The sequence below is a fragment of the Ambystoma mexicanum genome, chromosome 11 (assembly GCF_040938575.1).
Source record: "Ambystoma mexicanum isolate Mex_15411 chromosome 11, UKY_AmexF1_1, whole genome shotgun sequence".
NCBI classification, from domain to species: Eukaryota; Metazoa; Chordata; class Amphibia; order Caudata; family Ambystomatidae; genus Ambystoma; species Ambystoma mexicanum.
In genome coordinates, this window is record NC_090934.1 from 1,422,010,073 (window position 1) to 1,422,027,688 (window position 17,616).

Sequence of the window (17,616 nt, forward strand, 5' to 3'; positions counted from 1 at the left end):
TAATTGCTGCCATAAAAAAAATACACACAGAAGAATTTCTACTATATTTCTTTGTGTGTCATTCTTGCTTTTTTAATTAAAGAAAAATATGTTATATTGTTTATTGTAAAGAACTAATTTTCTAAAAAGATGTATTTCCAAACATAGGTTCACATTATAAATACACCTTTTAAAGTGTACCCATGGTATACAAATAATAATTATTTTTAATTTGAATGAATAATACCAATGTCTATGCCTAATTATTTATAACTTCAATTTCAAAATATTTTTAATAGCAGCATTATTTCTACTTCATAATTAAACATTCCAATTATGTTAGGGTAATTGTGTTCAATCAATAGTTACATACCAGTAAAACTGGCAATTTGATGTATATGTTTTGCTTTTTGACACAAAACATATTCAAATGAGCCTGTTCCCTCAGATCTATTTAATGGGATAATACATTTTACCCACATTCAATCACAGATTTGCATGATTTAGATGGAATTGGATATATTAATATTTAAGTAGTCACTAATCTTTAATAATATAAAAGGCCAGATGTATGTTTGTCAAATGCAGTAATGCGCAGTAGAGACTGCCCAAATGCACAGAAGGCTCTGCTAAAGGGAGCTGTTGCTTTAGGATATAGAGTGGTCCAATTTGCATAGCTTCGCCTGTTGTCACTGCTAGAGGGAGCTGTTGCCGCAGGATACATAGTGGTCGTACTGTGTCAATGAAAACATGCACTTTGGCCCGTGTACTAGGGCTTTCACAGTGGTGACAATATATTCTATGGCTCAAAGATAACATAAGAAAACATAATGTTCATGGACTCAGAGTCATTGCTATCTTATTGAAAGGCATCGACTTTGGACCTGTGGATCAATGAAAAAATTACAAAAATATTAAAGGTGTTGCCAAATGTTTCTTAAATTTAGCAAACATTGATCAAAGGATATAGAGCTGTGTAGGGGTTTTGGGTGAGGAGATCACAAATAAGACACAACCAATGTAACTTTTCAAAGGAATAGATTGTAAAGTGGGAACAAATGTGCTGCACAGAAATGTATTAACTCTGGAATTCATTCAGGACTTCCAATGGCCTATAAACCTTCTGGGGATTTGTGAAATGTGTTCTTTTTAGGTATGTTCTAAAAATGTAATCTCCATTAATAACTTGAGGAAAATAGCTATTTCGATAGGTTAATTACTGATCTGGATTTAAGTAAGATACACAGGCTCTGTTTGGTTGAGAGCCTATGTTTTATTGTACTAATCCCACAACATTTCATGCAGGTCATGATTTGTTGCAAAATGTGTGTATTCTGGCAGCTCACTGTGCCATTGTATAGTAAGTCAGCCCACATTATGGCATGTATTTGCACATGTGAACAATAAAGCTATTTCATGGTTGTGAGATATGCAATTCATATTTTGATTCAGGAGATGAAAACAAATCTTTTTCTACTAAAAAATAATTTACAAATACATGCTTTCGGAATTTGCAACTAGTGGTCCCACATCAACATATTATCACTCTGAACCACAAATGAATTATAAGTGACACGTCTGCAATCTGAGATTTCGTGTGGCTATATTTACATGCAAGTGACATGCATTTGTTGTGTTTCTGTGTGGGTGTGTGTGTGTGGGGGTGTGTGTGTGTGTGTATCTGTAAAATGTTTGATCATGTGTGCAAGAAAGAGTGATTTTTGTATTTGCAGCAATATCAGTGAATCCATTCACAGTTCACAGTGAATCAATGGATTTCCCATCATATCCCTGGATCTCATATCCCTGGATCTCATATCCCTGGATCTCATATCCCTGGATCTCCTTTGTAACTCTCCTGCCCTCCTCTCTTTTAGCACACTGATATTCCCACCCTGTTTTAGAAGACATTTGAGAGTGTCTTTGCATTTCGGGATTGTGCTACACATTAATGGACGTTTTTTTTGGTATATAGTATTAATAACGAATTAGGAATAACAAACAACTTTTTAAACGACCCTAAAATAACGTAAAATACTGAATGTATTATTTAAAATATATATGGTGTGGGCTAAGGGAATAAAATGGCTCCGGAGGCAGTTGGGGCGGGGTTATGGACCTAGGGAAACAGGGGGCTGGTGGCAGACCTCCAAATAAAAAATAAATACAATTTTGTTATAAAAACAAAAAATGATATTTTTAGTTATTTTCAGGTCGTGAAAAAAGTGTTTGTTTTTCCTCTTTTCGTTGTAATCACATGAAACCGTATTTTCATACTCAGTTGGTCTGTTCTGGAGATGGATCCAATCTTGAGCAGTAAATCAGCGAGGGGCCCACGTTTGTACATACACGTGCGCCCACCCTGGGATCTATATTGAGTCCTTCATATCTTAATCCAGCACAAGGCTTGGTTGCATGGTAATTTGCCTGGTTTTTACAAATGCGGAACATGTCGCGTGTAAAAGCAGCCCTAGAAACGAAGGAGATTGTCATTGATACAAGAGAAGCATTTCAGAGTAATGTTTTTTTGAATTGCAGGTCCAAGTACTTGGCATACACAATGATATGTATTTGTTGACTTTTTACATAGGTAGGACCATCAGGGAGGTATGAGTGTGACAAAGAGAGCATTTGAGAGCACTTGGAATTGAATACCTTAATTTACCAATATATGTGCATTGGCTGAGAAACCATCAACTAGATGTCAAGAAGAATATCCAATTTGTTGGACTTAAACATATTTGCAACACACTGAGGGTAGGAGATCAAGAAAAACAGCTGTGAAAGCTAGAAGCAAGAATTATCTGTGAGCATCATACAATCATGAAGGGTCACCATGCAGACCATGAAATAGGAGTGTTTTTTATGATATATATTCACAATACATATACATGTTGTGTCATATAGAAGAATGGTTTAGAGGTTTAAGGTGATTATGTGATGTGACAATGGGGTTCTTTATCCATACATTGAAAATGTAAGTATTAAAGATTCAAACAGGGACTATCTTTCGATTCTGCAACTGTGCGGGGAAGTCAGGAAAGGGATGAAATAGTGCTCAATTTGTAGATAGGTTACAAGGCAGGTTCTCTAACCACTATTGCATTACATGAGTACATGGTGTCCGATTTAGAACTAGCTCCCTCTCCCATTTCCATTGAGCCCTATGGGGGCTCAAATGGGAATGGGGAAGGCCCGGGCCCGGGTTCCCTGAGGGGGGAATTACCAGGCCCTCCGAACTCGGAATGGCCCGGTAAATCCCCATTCAGGGAACACGGTAAAGGAGTCCGGTTTGGCGGCAGCCATGGAGCTAATAGCTCCATGGCTGCCGCCAAACTCGTAATGAGGCCCTCTGTCTTTAAGAGCAAGGCTGTACAAAGTTCATAATGCAGCAAACATATTTGCCTAGGATAATTCAGATGCTTATGTTGCAAATACAGGATATCCATCAAGGAATACATATGTGGAAATTGTATTTTTTTATTTTTTATGTTATTGGACATTTGTAAGGTGTCTATACACAGGTGTTTTCAGGTGCCACAAGACAGGATGGGAGGATGGGAATCATAAGACTACAACAACAAAGAACAAAGAAAAGGTTATATTGGCCTTGTGACAATTCTACCGTGCAAGGGCACAACAAGGTGATACGTGCAAGCGGATTGGGGGAAAGAGGGAGAAGTGCAAGAGTGGGGTACCCCCACGGGTGAGGTGCAAGCAAGTGCTGGTCAGGCCATGGTGGCAAGTGCCAGGAGGAAAAGGGTGAGAGGTGAACAGTACAGTGCACAGGAGGACGGGTTAGGGACAGTCTGGAAAAGGGCAACTGTGGGCAAGTTCTGGCATAGGATGCTCGGAGGCACTGGTGTGGGGTGGTCTCATCTCTGAATGGACCAGGTCCCAGTCCCAGTGACAGGTGGAGAGTTTAGCATGGGACAGGGACAGGGAAGGAGGAAGAGAAAAGTAAGGTCTTGAGAAGTATCCACAACATGAGAAGATCCGGCTCAAGTATGAAAGGAGGAGGTAGACTGTTCCAGAGGAACATGCCAGCCGAGGAGAGTGATCTATCTCACACTCTCTGCTTGGAGAAACGTTTGACCTGCAGAGTAGTCACAATAGAACTCATTTAATGGTTTAATGCCAACCGTTAGTGACTAGTATTGCATTTGTATAGCATAAGAATCATTGCTTTAAAATGTGGTCTTTGGCACCATCAACAATGTATCATCAGTGCATGGATAAGGAAGGTGAGAGTGAACGCGCATCTTCATTCAACTTACAGCAGAGTGTAACCAGAATTTGAATGTTACTTTATACTCCAGGATATTGTTAGAATGAATGAAGCCATTTCAATTGCCAGCAATCGAATAGATAACAGGTCTGTGCCTCATCACTAAACTCAGCAGATTTAAACCATAACTCGTGCATTTCTGCACAATTTAAGTTGTTGCCAGTGCAAATGAATTAATATCCTATTGCCAAGGATTTGAAAAGACAAAAGCTACTCTGCATGTACATGGAGCATGTGCATGCTTTTTTGTTGATCAGTGCTTTGGCGTAAGGCGCTTTATAAATCAATAAATATAAATACATTTATGAATAAGATCTTTTATTTGATAGAAGGGAAGCACATAAGTAGGGATGACCTAACGTTCACACCCACAGTTGGTCCATGAGAAGCAATGCCTTCTCATAAACCAACCGTTCACATCGGAAGCAATGCAAAATGATACAAATATTGTAGAAAGGTATGTCGACGTATGGTAATTATCTATGACCTTGGGCGTATTGCGCTGATGTCATAGAAAATACAAAATGCCAAAACAACATGGCACCTGTTTTCTTACACATGCGTGACACCGCTGGTTACCCAAAAGGGAGCAAGTGCTTTTTTGACATACATTAGAGAACAAACAGGATGTTAATTACAAGTTTGCCTGTTTCTTGTTGAAGGCATGATCATGGCTACTGCATCAAATATAACATTTGAAAACCACTTGGAAGCACAAGTACACATGGGTATGTCTAACAAGACATTTATTTTGAAGCCATGACAAAAATTATCAGTGTGATATGCACTTAGGAATATTGTTGACCTCTTGTATTTTTGTCTCTGTTATTGTATAGTGACACCAAGCAGGAAACTGATGCACATGGATACGAGTAACCCAAAATCAAGTGTGAGAAAAACGGCGCACCTTTGAAAGAAGTGGTCAATAGGAAATATTAAAGGTTGGTTTCTGAATCACTTGACTTTTGAGGCTAGTGCCTGAGTTTCAGGGTGAAGGTGGATGTACCTTTTCTGAACATAAATGCAATGACACTGTAGCATTTGTAATAGACCAATAGTGATTAATTTATAGGAGCTCCTTTCACTTTGGATCTGCACCCTGCACAGTTGGAGGAATGTATAGGTTATGTTAGATTTATTTTGGGTTGTACCTATTACTTTGTGGTATCTTTTTTATTATGGTGATATTGGTTGGTATTTTATGGTGGTATTATATAGTGTGGTAATTTGTTGGGGTACTTCTATCGTGGTGAGACTATTTTCAGAATACTGCCTGATAATTGTTTTTCTACCAGGGTCATTGACCACAACAAATTACTGGACTTGATACACACTGGGTAGATAGCTTATGCCATCTTCTCGCAGTATTTTATGTACAATACTGCAAAATGTCATTGTGGCTGAATTTCAAAATACATTGATCATTTCACAACCAAATAATTGTAGGCACACACACGCATAGCACTTCTAAAAACTCAACTCATAACAAAAACAATGCACCTCATTATGAGTTTGGAGGCAGCCATGCCCTTAATAAGGGCATGGCTGCCTCCAAACCCGGGTCCGGGTCCATGGTCCCTGAATGGGGAAATACCGGGCCATTACGACTTTGGAGGGACCAGTATTTCCCCATTCAGGGAACCCAGACCCGGACCATCCCCATTCTCATTTGAGCCCCCATAGGGCTCAATGGGAATGGGGAGCATGCTAACAACGGGCCCGTTAATGACGGGCCCGTTGTTAGCCTGCTGCTCCCCTTGCGGGACTCGCAAAGGACGTCTGGTCTGACCAGACGTCCAGAGCGGGTCCCGCGAGGGACCTCGTAATGAGGCGGTACAGGGTTAACAGCACCGGCACCTTTACCAGCGCCATTAACCCCGTACTGCCTCACTTGTAATGAGGCCCAATGTGTCTTATGTTTTACCACATGCAGTAATGTGAATTACTACCTGCAGTAAAATAGGCTTGCCACCTGTTCGACCTCCGTCTATGTGCTAACAATTATTCAGACACATAATAACAGTACAAATCCAATTCATGTTTCTCTTTTGTGGCTTTATAAAATGTTAACATTCAGAAAATGTCCAAACAGTTGCATCATGCTGTACTACTTTACAGTGGCTTACAATCGAACATGAATACAATGCGTTTCATTAGAGAGCTCACACAAATTCGATAGCTTTTATAATAATACGCTTAACTTACACATATTTTGCTGGCTGGCCAGCGCACAGTCTGCCGAGGAAACCCTGAATGTTTCTCTCACAATCCTTGGCAGTGAGGAGCCTGTTATCGTAAAAAAAACATAAATGGGAATCCACGTAAAATATAGATCGTGAATTACTTTAAAATAAATATATTTCTATCACACTTGTAAGCATTTCTCATGTATACTACACACTCCTCAATCACTGCACGATTACCTAAATCTCTTGGCGTTATTTCTGACTCAGCTCAGCATGGGAATCTTCATCAGCCTTCTCGCATTTCAGCCCGACCCGGGTCGCTTAGATAAGTACTGCTCCAACATCAACCGACCCCACGCACTGAAATCCATCTGCCTGTCAGCCCCCTGTCCTCATCTCTCCCAGCACCTAAAGATATCCCTGAATGAACACCACCATTCACAGCCCTTTGTATTTGATTTCTCTGTCAATCAAGGAAACCTCCCCATGACCATCCCCATGACCAGATCATTCCACTGAAACGACATGTGATTTCATTGTTGGAGAGCAACAACATACATCTCTCCATGGATTTCCTGCTTCACACATTGGCTTACTTTCAGGGAAACAGATCTTTGCATTTTTATCGCTCAGTACAAACCCAGTCTGCACGTTTACTTTCCCATTAAAAAGAGCATTATGCATTTTCCAAATTTGCCTTCAGATTATTTCCGCATAGACTAATTTGCACTAAATGTTGTTAAGGGATTCAATTATGTGAACTGGGGTTGGATTAGTATGTTAATATATGTTAGTAGTAGGTTAAGTGCAGACCAGTCCATTGAAATATTATCCTGAAATAATATGCAATTTTAAGCATGCGCTCTGTGCATTTTCAATCATATGCCTTGTGCATTTGTGCATTTCTGCATTTCTGTCTGAGACTCACATTCTTGAGTTTCAGCCCCTGATTCCCTATTGCAGTTCAAACCCACGCTAACATGTGTATGCTAAAATGATGAGCTTCATGTGCATGCTAAAATTCTAAGCTCCTACTGCCACTCCTACACCCATCAATCCCAGTGGGACACTCCATTTTAAGAGATCACACCATGGTGACATGCACTGCATGCATTTAAAAAAAAAGAAAAACATTATTTTCATGAACAAGGTCCCTTGTGCTAGTAATTCTTCATTCTGGAATTGTAGAATACAGATCAATCTCAATTATCTTTGTCTTCTGACGGTTGTCTGTTTTCTTCTTCCCTTTCTCCTCCTACCCACACTTTTGTTTATCTTCTCTTTCATTTTCATTTTTTGGTCATGTCCATTTGGATAATCTGTATGGTTATCATACTATGCATATTTACATATCATGTGATTTGATTGGGCAAATCATGCCATATAAATATGTGACTTGACAAATAGGATTACAGTTATGGACATTGTTATATGTTTGTGATGTTTGTGATGTTTGTGATACATGCAACATTCAACATTATGGATACTTGTTAAAATGACAATTCGTTTCTGTTTCATATATTGTATCATGACAAAAGGGTTATCAAACCCTATGTTGATTTGTTTAATTGAATATTACAATCAATGTGCCATAAAACTGTCTATCCATTGCTAGAGCCACTATCGGCACTAAACTTGCACCTCGGCCCAAAACATTAACAAACTTCAAGTAATGCAAAACAATGCCCTGAGAGCTGAATTGAGTATCCCAAAAAGGGAACACATATCCTAAGCAAGGAAAGACACGCACTGGCTGCCAGTCAAAGAGCGTACCCTTTTTAAAACCCTGGTCATCACACACAAGTGCCTCTCACTCAACACCCCCCTTACCTATCTGAAAAGATCTCACCTTGTACCTTAACTAGACATACAATATCTCATCTCACCAATCAGGTCTACGTCCCCCCATTCAAAAGAGCTAAAGCAGGAGGTGCCAGCTTCCAACACCTAGCACCCAAGAACTGGAAAGCCCTCCCCTCTGCCCTCAGAAATGAACAATCCTACACTGTCTTCCGTAAAATGCTTAAAAATTAAAATGTTTAACTAATCAACTATCTGCAACTGCCTGCACTGCCAAGTTGTTCCACTGTAACCAAGGAACAGGCACCAATGTCATACTCTCTGAAATGCTCACCAACTGTTGTAAAATGCAAAACCTGTAATCCAAGAAGCTCTCTGTAACAAGTGCTACGATGCCTCAGGGCCGCTGTGCACTATATAAATTTAAATAAATAAACAAATAAAATGTGTTTGATGCAGCCCTGAGGAAGGCCTAGAAGTGGCCGAAACACGTGTTGGTTGCGGAGGATGAAAATGTATTGTTAAACAATTAGTTTCAGATTGGTAATTAATACATTTTTCTGTATTGATCTCAACACTGTAGGAAGGTTTGGGTGCAGGCGGCTTGGGTCCGTCATTAACTATCTCATATTTGTGCTTGCATATTTGATCACTTAGAGCTTCCAACAAATGGATCCTAAGCCGCAACAGATACATAAAATAATAAATCAGAGAGAAGAGACTCAATGCCCATGTCATGGGTTTCTGGAATAGCCCAGCACTGGATTTACAGCAAAAGCAGAGTCAGAAAGAATTCAAGAAATATCTCAAACCATGATTCCTTGTCGGGGGCCTTACCCAGAAGTAACCTCCACTTGTGACAGCTTTGCCCACAGGATTTTACAGCTCCCTCCTGAGCTATTAAACACACCATGCTGAGCACCCCTTGAGCAGGTAAGCCTGGGTTGCTATAACCTCCCCCAGAAATGCTACTGTTATTATGGTACTATACTGTGGAAAATGTCCATAAAGACTACATGCGAGTAAATGATGATCATTTTTTGCACTCCTTTTTTCCATTCCTACCCCCTCAGCCCCACTGCACACATGCTTTGCTGTGCATTATAAAACAACAATAACAACATTCAAAAACACATTCAAACATCTAGGATCACAGCAAATACTAGCTTAATTTCCTACTTATTCAAAGCAATATGCAAAGTAAGAGGATTTTGTTTTATACTGTGCTCTTTTTATAGCTACCTCAGCTTTTTATGAACCCATCATTTCTATCTATTCAGTTTAAGGGACATACTTAGATCCCTGTTGTTAAAAGCTTGGAGGTAGCTGACCCGTGCAGAACCCATAATAGGGCAATTCCAAAATCTATTACTCGGGTCCACCAGGCAAATTCGAATTTTACAGAATGATCATAAAGTACCAGTGTATGTATTTGTCATAAAGAACATTACATCTTACCTGATGGTTCTACATTTTAGTAATTGTAAAACCTATTGTGCTTACAATACCTCATTGCATTTGGTTCAGAAGCCCCTGCCAGATCAACAAGGCAATCAATCGAAATGCACTGATGTTTTGGATTAAAATGTTTTCCTGGTTTATAGGTCACCTAACTAGATGCTGCAATAATCAAACAGTGGACTATGCTGTGTAACGATATATTGGGACATCACACTTAACCTAGGGTGTCCTCCTTCCAACTAAAATGACCCATGATAAGCCATTCATTTTGGACTCAATAAGCCTTATCTGTGACTCATTTAGAGCCACACTGATGCCTCGCCATGTGCCAACAATGAGCCAAGAACCAGGCCAGGTTATAAACAGAATATTAATTCATTCAATGTTTATGGTCAATTAATTTCTTTTAATGGTCACACAGGCCACTTTCTCTGTTGCACAAAACAAATCTTCAACACAGCATGTAGTCAGCGCACAGGCACATATTACTTGATAAAATTTAAATTGAAAACAAAGTACAGTTTTGATTTTAAAACAAGTTACACATTACACATACAGTGCTGGATACATGGGGTTTCCCTGCACACTTGAAAATGCTAGCAGTTTGCCATCACAGAAACCTCTTTGGAAATACTGTTAATTGATAGCACCTTTCTTTCTTCACCACCAAAAGCAATACAACATTGTTCTACTATCTGGGTCCCTTACTCTCTGGAATTAGTGTATATTTTCCAATGGAGAATTGAACTGGGTTTTCACTTTTTCAAACTACTTCACTCCCCAAACACCAAAAACCCAGGCATTAATTATATGCGGCACCCCTCTGTTTAAAGGCCAGGTCTAGGGAGTGGGGGCAGTTTAGGAATTACGTTGTGGGCCAAGGGTGCCCCTTTATTTAAATGCAATGTTTAAGGAGTGGTGGCAGTTGTTAATTTCGTTTTTGGCCAAAAACACCTTCAGTTGAAAGGCAGGGTTATGGGAAGTGGTGTCAGTTGGGAATATTGTTTTGGGACAAACACCTTTTTGTTTTAAAGGCAAGGTTTGGGAACGGTGACGATTATAGATTTTGTTTTGTGGCACGCACACCCCTTGTTCATTGAGGAAATCTGGGGTGACAGGAAAAAGAAAGGCACACAATTACTTTATGTGACTATAAGTTCATTTACACTAGGAAAGGGGGTGGACATTTTGAACTCCTCCAAGCCCCCCCATGTCAATCTATTTGGGAGTTAATTAAATTAAGATTCAGTCAAATATCCCAAGTATCTACAGAATTTGCCCCCCATCCACTATTAAAGCAGGCAGATCCCCCAATCATTTGGTTTTAAATGAATCAATTCTACTTACATTGAACATCTGCTTTTGGGGCACTCAGGAAAGACAGCCAGGCTCCTCTGTGGGAACAGCACAGTTCTGGTCATCCGCTGTTGTCAAAGATATTCCCACCATCCATCCCTCATTTGGCTCTCCTTAAAAATCAGGGTCCAGTCAGCTGTTGGTTTTCCCAGTTTCTCTCAACCATGCAAAGCTAATGCCCCATTAATATTAGCCCTTTCCATGTTAATGAGATCAGGGAGCTGTCTCAGGATACCCCCAGGTGGATTAAGGGCAATTCCACTTCAAGATGTTTAGCAGCTCTCCCTACAAGATGGTTTTAGGTGGGTTTTTTTGTGTCTGTTTTTTCTGTCTGTCCCTTCTCCATAGAGCAAGGCTTTTTAATGTAAGTCCCTCCCGCGAAATATAAAAATTAGCAGGTATGAACTTATTTTTCTGAACTTTTTCATTGGATCTCTGCAGTTCATTCCTAATCCTTTCCACCCTTGTCTGCCGATTGTTCCAAGTTTCAGGAGTTCCATGATTGAAGTGAAGTGGATAGGTACACACCTTCTATCATTTTCATTATAGCTATTGCTTTTGCACTCAAAAAATCCCTACATTGTAAAATGTAGTAATTTACTGACAAATGCCATAATATGTAGATATTAAAGTTTCCCTACTCATGATGGATAGGTGGAACTGAGGAAATGACTTTCACTTCGGCAACTTATTGCATGTGCAAGCTATGGTTTTTGACCCTTTTTGCAAAAACTAACATAGTTGTGAATATGAAACTTCCTCATCAGATATCTTATTTAATAAGCATTTATCTTCCTAACTTTCAGATTTATAACATTTTTGGGACAACTATAAACACCTTTGAGGTTGCCACACGATTGTGAAATCTCGAATTCAGATATAGATGACATCAATACCATCGCATTGAAAACAGCTTTAAAATTAGTTCTGTCACAAGCCTCAAACCTATTAAATAAAAGGACATTTGTAATGTAAGTCTATGGCCAAATATTTATACATAGATTTTCTCTGTTTTGTTTTTGATTCTTGGTCTCGTTTCCCTGAAAACATGTGGTTCAGAGCCTCTGATTAATTGTTGGATGTTGATTTAGTCTGCAATAAAATAAAACTAAAATGATCAATCACTCTTGAAGAGCCCAAAGCTAATAGACACCACAGAGATGGGTAATTCATAGAATTTCGCACAAAACTGGTGAAAGCGGCTGGCGCACAGTGTCCCTGTGCGATACACTGCACCAGCCGCGTGCGATAAAATCCATTTCATCGCACAGTATATTCATGGATTTTAGCCTCCAAAACCAGCCGTGGCGCAGAGTGGCGCAGCGACCCTGCAGCAATGCCAGTTACGCCCCCAAGAACGCCCTCGCGCAAGGAAAAGCCATCAAAATCCCCAATTCATCGCAAATGTCTGCGCTAACCCTGGACCAGTTCAAGCGGGGAACGTGTATTTCAGGGGTGCGCGGGAAGTTTCACATGCAAATTCAGCAGGGTACGTGTATTTCAGGGGTGCGCAGGAAGTTTCACATGTGATTCCATCAGGGTACGTGTACTTCAGGGGTGCGCGGGAAGTTCCACACGCGAATGTCCTGTGTACGTGTATTTCGGGGTGCGCGGGAAGTTTCACACGCTAATTCAGCAGGGTACGTGTATTTCAGGGGTGCGCGGGAAGTTCCACATGCGATTGTCCTGGGTACGTGTATTCCTGGGGTGTGCGGGAAGTTTCACACGCGAATTCAGCAGGGTACGTGTATTTCAGGGGTGCGCGGGAAGTTTCACACGCGATTCCATCAGGGTACGTGTATTTCAGGGGTGCGCGGGAAGTTCCACACGCGATTGTCCTCGGTACGTGTATTCCTGGCGTGTGCGGGAAGTTTTACACGCAAATTCAGCAGGGTACATGTATTTCAGGGGTGCGCGGGAAGTTTCACACGCGATTCCATCAGGGTACGTGTATTTCAGGGGTGTGCGGGAAGTTCCACACGCGAATGTCCTGTGTATGTGTATTTCGGGGTGCGCGGGAAGTTTCACATGCAAATTCAGCAGGGTACGTGTATTTCAGGGGTGCGCGGGAAGTTCCACATGTGATTCCATCAGGGTACATGTATTTCAGGGGTGCGTGGGAAGTTCCACACGCGAATGTCCTGAGTACGTGTGTTCCTGGGGTGTGCGGGAAGTTTCACAAGCAAATTCAGCAGGGTACGTGTATTTCAGGGGTGCGCGGGAAGTTCCACATGCGAATGTCCAGGGTATGTGTATTTCGGGGTGCGCGGGAAGTCTCACACGCGATTTCAGCAGGGTACGTGTATTTCAGGGGTTCCGGGGAGTACTACACGTGAATTGACCATGTGGGTCCTCCCAGGTGTTCGCTCTGCAACCTCCACGGCCCCTGCAGGCAGCCCACACCACAGGGGATTACCCTGCAACCCTGCTCATGTCCCGCAGGCAGCCCATCCACCATGGGCATGCCCCCCAGCCAAGCCACATGTCACCTTGCACTACTGATCAACAACGCATGTCTCCCAGCACCCCCACCCCCCAGCAGTGCTGGGCACCCTCCACCATGCCCCCACACATGTGTCCCAGCACCCCCACCCCCCAGCATCCAGGGGCACCCTCCACCAGGCCCCCACTCATGTCCAACCCATGTCCCCTTGCACCCCCACCCCCCAGCAGTCAGGGGCACCCACCAGCAGGCCCCCACTCATGTATCCCAGGACCCCCACCCCCCAGCAGTGCAGGGCACCCTCCACCATGCCCCCACACATGTCTCCCAGCACCCCCACCCCCCCGCATCCAGGGACACCCTCCACCAGGCCCCCACACATGTCTCCCAGCATCCCCACCCCCCAGCAATGCAGGGCACCCTCCACCAGGCACCCACTCCTGTCTCCCTGCACTCCGACCCCCACCAGTCAGGGGCACCCTCCACCAGGCCCCCACACATGTCTCCCAGCACCCCCACCCTCCAGCAGTGCAGAGCACCCTCCACCATGCCCCCACACATGTCTCCCAGCACCCCCACCCCCCAAGCATCCAGGGGTACCCTCCACCAGGCCCCCACACATGTCTCCCAGCACCCCGACCCCCCAGCAGTGCAGGGCACCCTCCACCAGACCCCCACTCATGTCCAACTCATGTCCCCCTGCACCCTCACCCTCCAGCATCCAGGGGCACCCTCCACCAGGCCCCCACTCATGTCCAACTCATGTCCCCCTGTACCCCCACCCCCCAGCACTGTGGGGCACCTGCCAGCAGGCCCCCACTCATGTCCCCCTGCACCCCCACCCCCCAGCAGTGCAGGGCACCCTCCACCAGGCCCCCACTCATGTCCAACTCATGTCCCCCTGCACCCCCACCCCCCAGCACTGTGGGGCACCTGCCAGCAGGCCCCCACTCATGTCCCACTCATGTCCTCCTGCACCCCCACCCCCCAGCAGTCATGGGCACCCTCCACCAGGCCCCCACACATGTCTCCCAGCACCCCCACCCCCGGCATCCAGGGGCACCCTTCACCAGGCCCCCACTCATGTCTCCCAGTACCCCCACCCCCCAGCAGTCAGGGGCACCCTCCACCAGGCCCCCACTCATGTCCAACTCATGTCCCCCTGCACCCCCACCCCCCAGCAGTGCAGGAAACCCTCCACCATGCACCCACACATGTCTCCCAGCACCCCCACCCCCAGCATCCAGGGCACCCTCCACCAGGCCCCCACACATGTCTCCCAGCACCCCCATCCCCCAGCAGTGCAGGGCACCCTCCACCAGGCCCCCACACATGTCCCGCAGCCAACATGTCATCACAATCTAGATCCCTGGGCCTTATGGGCAGCCTCCAAATGCCAAACACCCACCCGAGTATTGCATCCACCCACTTAGAAATGGCAATTACATGATACAACCCCAATGGCAAGTTTGTAAATGAACACATGTCCCTCACATACACACAATGGGTGTCAGTGAATGTCAAAACCCATGTCATGATATGCATCAAACCAATGAGATGATACTACACATTGAAGTTTGAAGAAAAAATATGTATTAAAAGCAACATAAATTGAATCAAAAATAAACAAACGAAAATGGGAATTGAAAAAAAGAAAGCAGCATGTCCGTAAAAAAATAATGTAAAACCACAAATCATAATCCAAAGGAAAGGTGTCCAAAGTCACAGTTCACAAAAGTAAATCCAATGGAAAATTAAAATCGAAAACCATTGCTCCATGGGTAAATCATGAAAAAAAAATAGAAAATCCAACAGTCAACTATATACAAACAAACAATCCAGGGTCCATGATCCCAACAGAAGAAATGAAACCTATCTAATAACACTACCTAATAAAAAAAACTATATACAAAAATGTGGCCCATTGTCCAAAAGGTCAAAAAAAAAATGCAAAACCAAAGGAAACCTAACACTAACTACGGCTCACTTCGGGATGTTCCGGCCCAGGGCATCATCGAACTCCTGCTCAATGTCCTGGAGGCGGTCCTCCTCCATGGCCCCGAGGGTCTGCAGGGCCATCGACATGTTCACCTCCAACTCCCTGCGGATTGCCTCGAGGCACTCGGCCCGCCTCAGGGCCCTCCGCATGGAGCTCTCCGCCCTGACCATCGTGATCCGTGCCTCTTCCGCCCGCTGCCGCTCCGCATCTATGGTGTGGCCCAACCGCTGCCACACGGAAGACACTTCCCGTCCTGGGTCCTCCTGCCCTCCGGCCGATGCCTGCCCCTCCGATGTCGAAGGCCCCGAGCCATCATGGCTCCCACATTGTTGCTGCTGCGGCTGTGCCTCTGCCCGTGCCCTGGCTCCTGCTGCCTGCACATCCTCCACCGGCTGGGGTGCAGTCGTTGATGTGGCCACCCCTGCTGGACGTTCGACTCCCGACTGTGGCAGGGATGCCTCCTCCACCAGCCTGGCTGCACCGTCAGAGGCAGCTCCACAGGGCACCCGAGTGACTAATGGGTGGGAAGATGGCACGGAGGACGACTGGCGCATAGGGGGTTCAGTTGAGGAGGGGGTCTGAGCAAGCCCCATCAAACGGAGGAATCCGGCCTGGGTGACCTGTCCCAGTAGGCCAACGCGGTCAACGAGCCATTCGAGATGACGTGCAGTCTCCTCATGAAAAGACTGCAGGTCACCTCGCATGGCACGTTGACGCAACGCCACACCAGTCAGGACAGGCTCAACCTGGACCCGGTTAGCCACCTCCGCAGGCAGAGGAAGGCCAGTTGTTGTGAGCTCATCCCCTGCCTGCAAACAGGTCTGGACGTAGGCATCCCTGCTGGTGCAAGATGATGCAGTGACAGGATCAGGGACAGGATTGCACACAGGCACCTCCGCGGCGGCCTGTGCTGCCTCCTGTCCCTGGTTCTGCACTGCACCACTAGCACCAGTGGAATCCCCACCTCCAGACCCCGTCTCTGTTGCTTGCATGGCCTCCTCCTCCACCAAACCCCCCACCAACCTGGATGACTCTGTGCCATCTTCCCCCGTTGGGCCCTGTGGGGTCCCAGCTGCCCCTTCTGCTGCCGAGGAGTCCAACTCCGACCTCCGCCTCTTGGACCTCCCCCCGGCAGCTGCGGCCTGGGATGCGGCACCGGACTCCTCATTCCCCGACGAGATCACAACCTGGGAGGGGAGTCGGGCCTTGCGTCTCCGGCTGGCGGTGCGATCCCCGCCGCTGTGCTCCACAGCACCTTCTCCGCCCTCTTCATCAGTTGACGCTGCAGACAGGGAGAAATAAAACACAGGCATCAGGGCACTGTCCAATGGACACATACACACATGACAGTTGTACATGAGTGGCATTGGCAAACCTCAGACATGGCATCACAATCTCCAACACACATGTCATTTCAACTTGCACACATGAGCCATACCACAGCCATATCGCAACTGCCAGCACCATCCATTCACATACAACAGCATGAGCAGGCAAAGGTGAGCCAGACATCACATGCGACACAGGGAGTGCACTACACATGTACACACACCACCATACTTGCATGCATGTGTACACCTCTGCCAACGGTCGCAGTGTTCAGATCGGCATCCATGTCACATCTGCCAATCAGGCTTCCACATCCCGCTGTCACATGCATCCATGTTGCATCACTGTTGCACCCTTGTCAAATACACACACATGCACATGTACACAGTGCTGATACATGCAGCTGAAAACAATATCCATGTGTGACATCACGAACATGCCTACTTACATACACATTCATCCAAACATGTGTGCCCACACAACTGCATTTGGCATGCAAGCCTACACACACAAGCACCATCCATGCCTCACACATGACAGCCCTCGCATGTGTTAACCTCACGGCCCTGTACACCCCCACCCATACTTTTCCCCATACAAACACATGTGCAACCTGCACACTACTGGCACATCACCACATGCACAGCTTACAATCATGATGTATGTACACTTACCGCTCGACTCCAGACGGGTCTGCCTCTAAAGGACCTGGACGTGGAGCGCTGGGGATATGCGTTCCAGGACCCTCATCTGATCGTCCGACAAGTGGCCCCAG

The 17,616-nt window shown here is 44.9% G+C and overlaps 1 long non-coding RNA gene across 4 annotated transcripts in view; it reads left to right on the forward strand.

Moving 5' to 3' along the window:
• Positions 1 to 17,616, forward strand: part of LOC138504513 (uncharacterized) — a 187,182-nt gene that overhangs the window by 109,163 nt on the left and 60,403 nt on the right. For 3 of the 4 annotated variants that reach the window (XR_011279852.1, XR_011279851.1, XR_011279854.1), the window contains one exon: positions 5,104 to 5,208. This is a non-coding gene — a long non-coding RNA (uncharacterized lncRNA). Of the gene's footprint in view, positions 1 to 5,103; positions 5,209 to 7,860; positions 8,714 to 17,616 lie in introns of those variants that run through there. The other variant, XR_011279853.1, reaches the window with a different exon arrangement.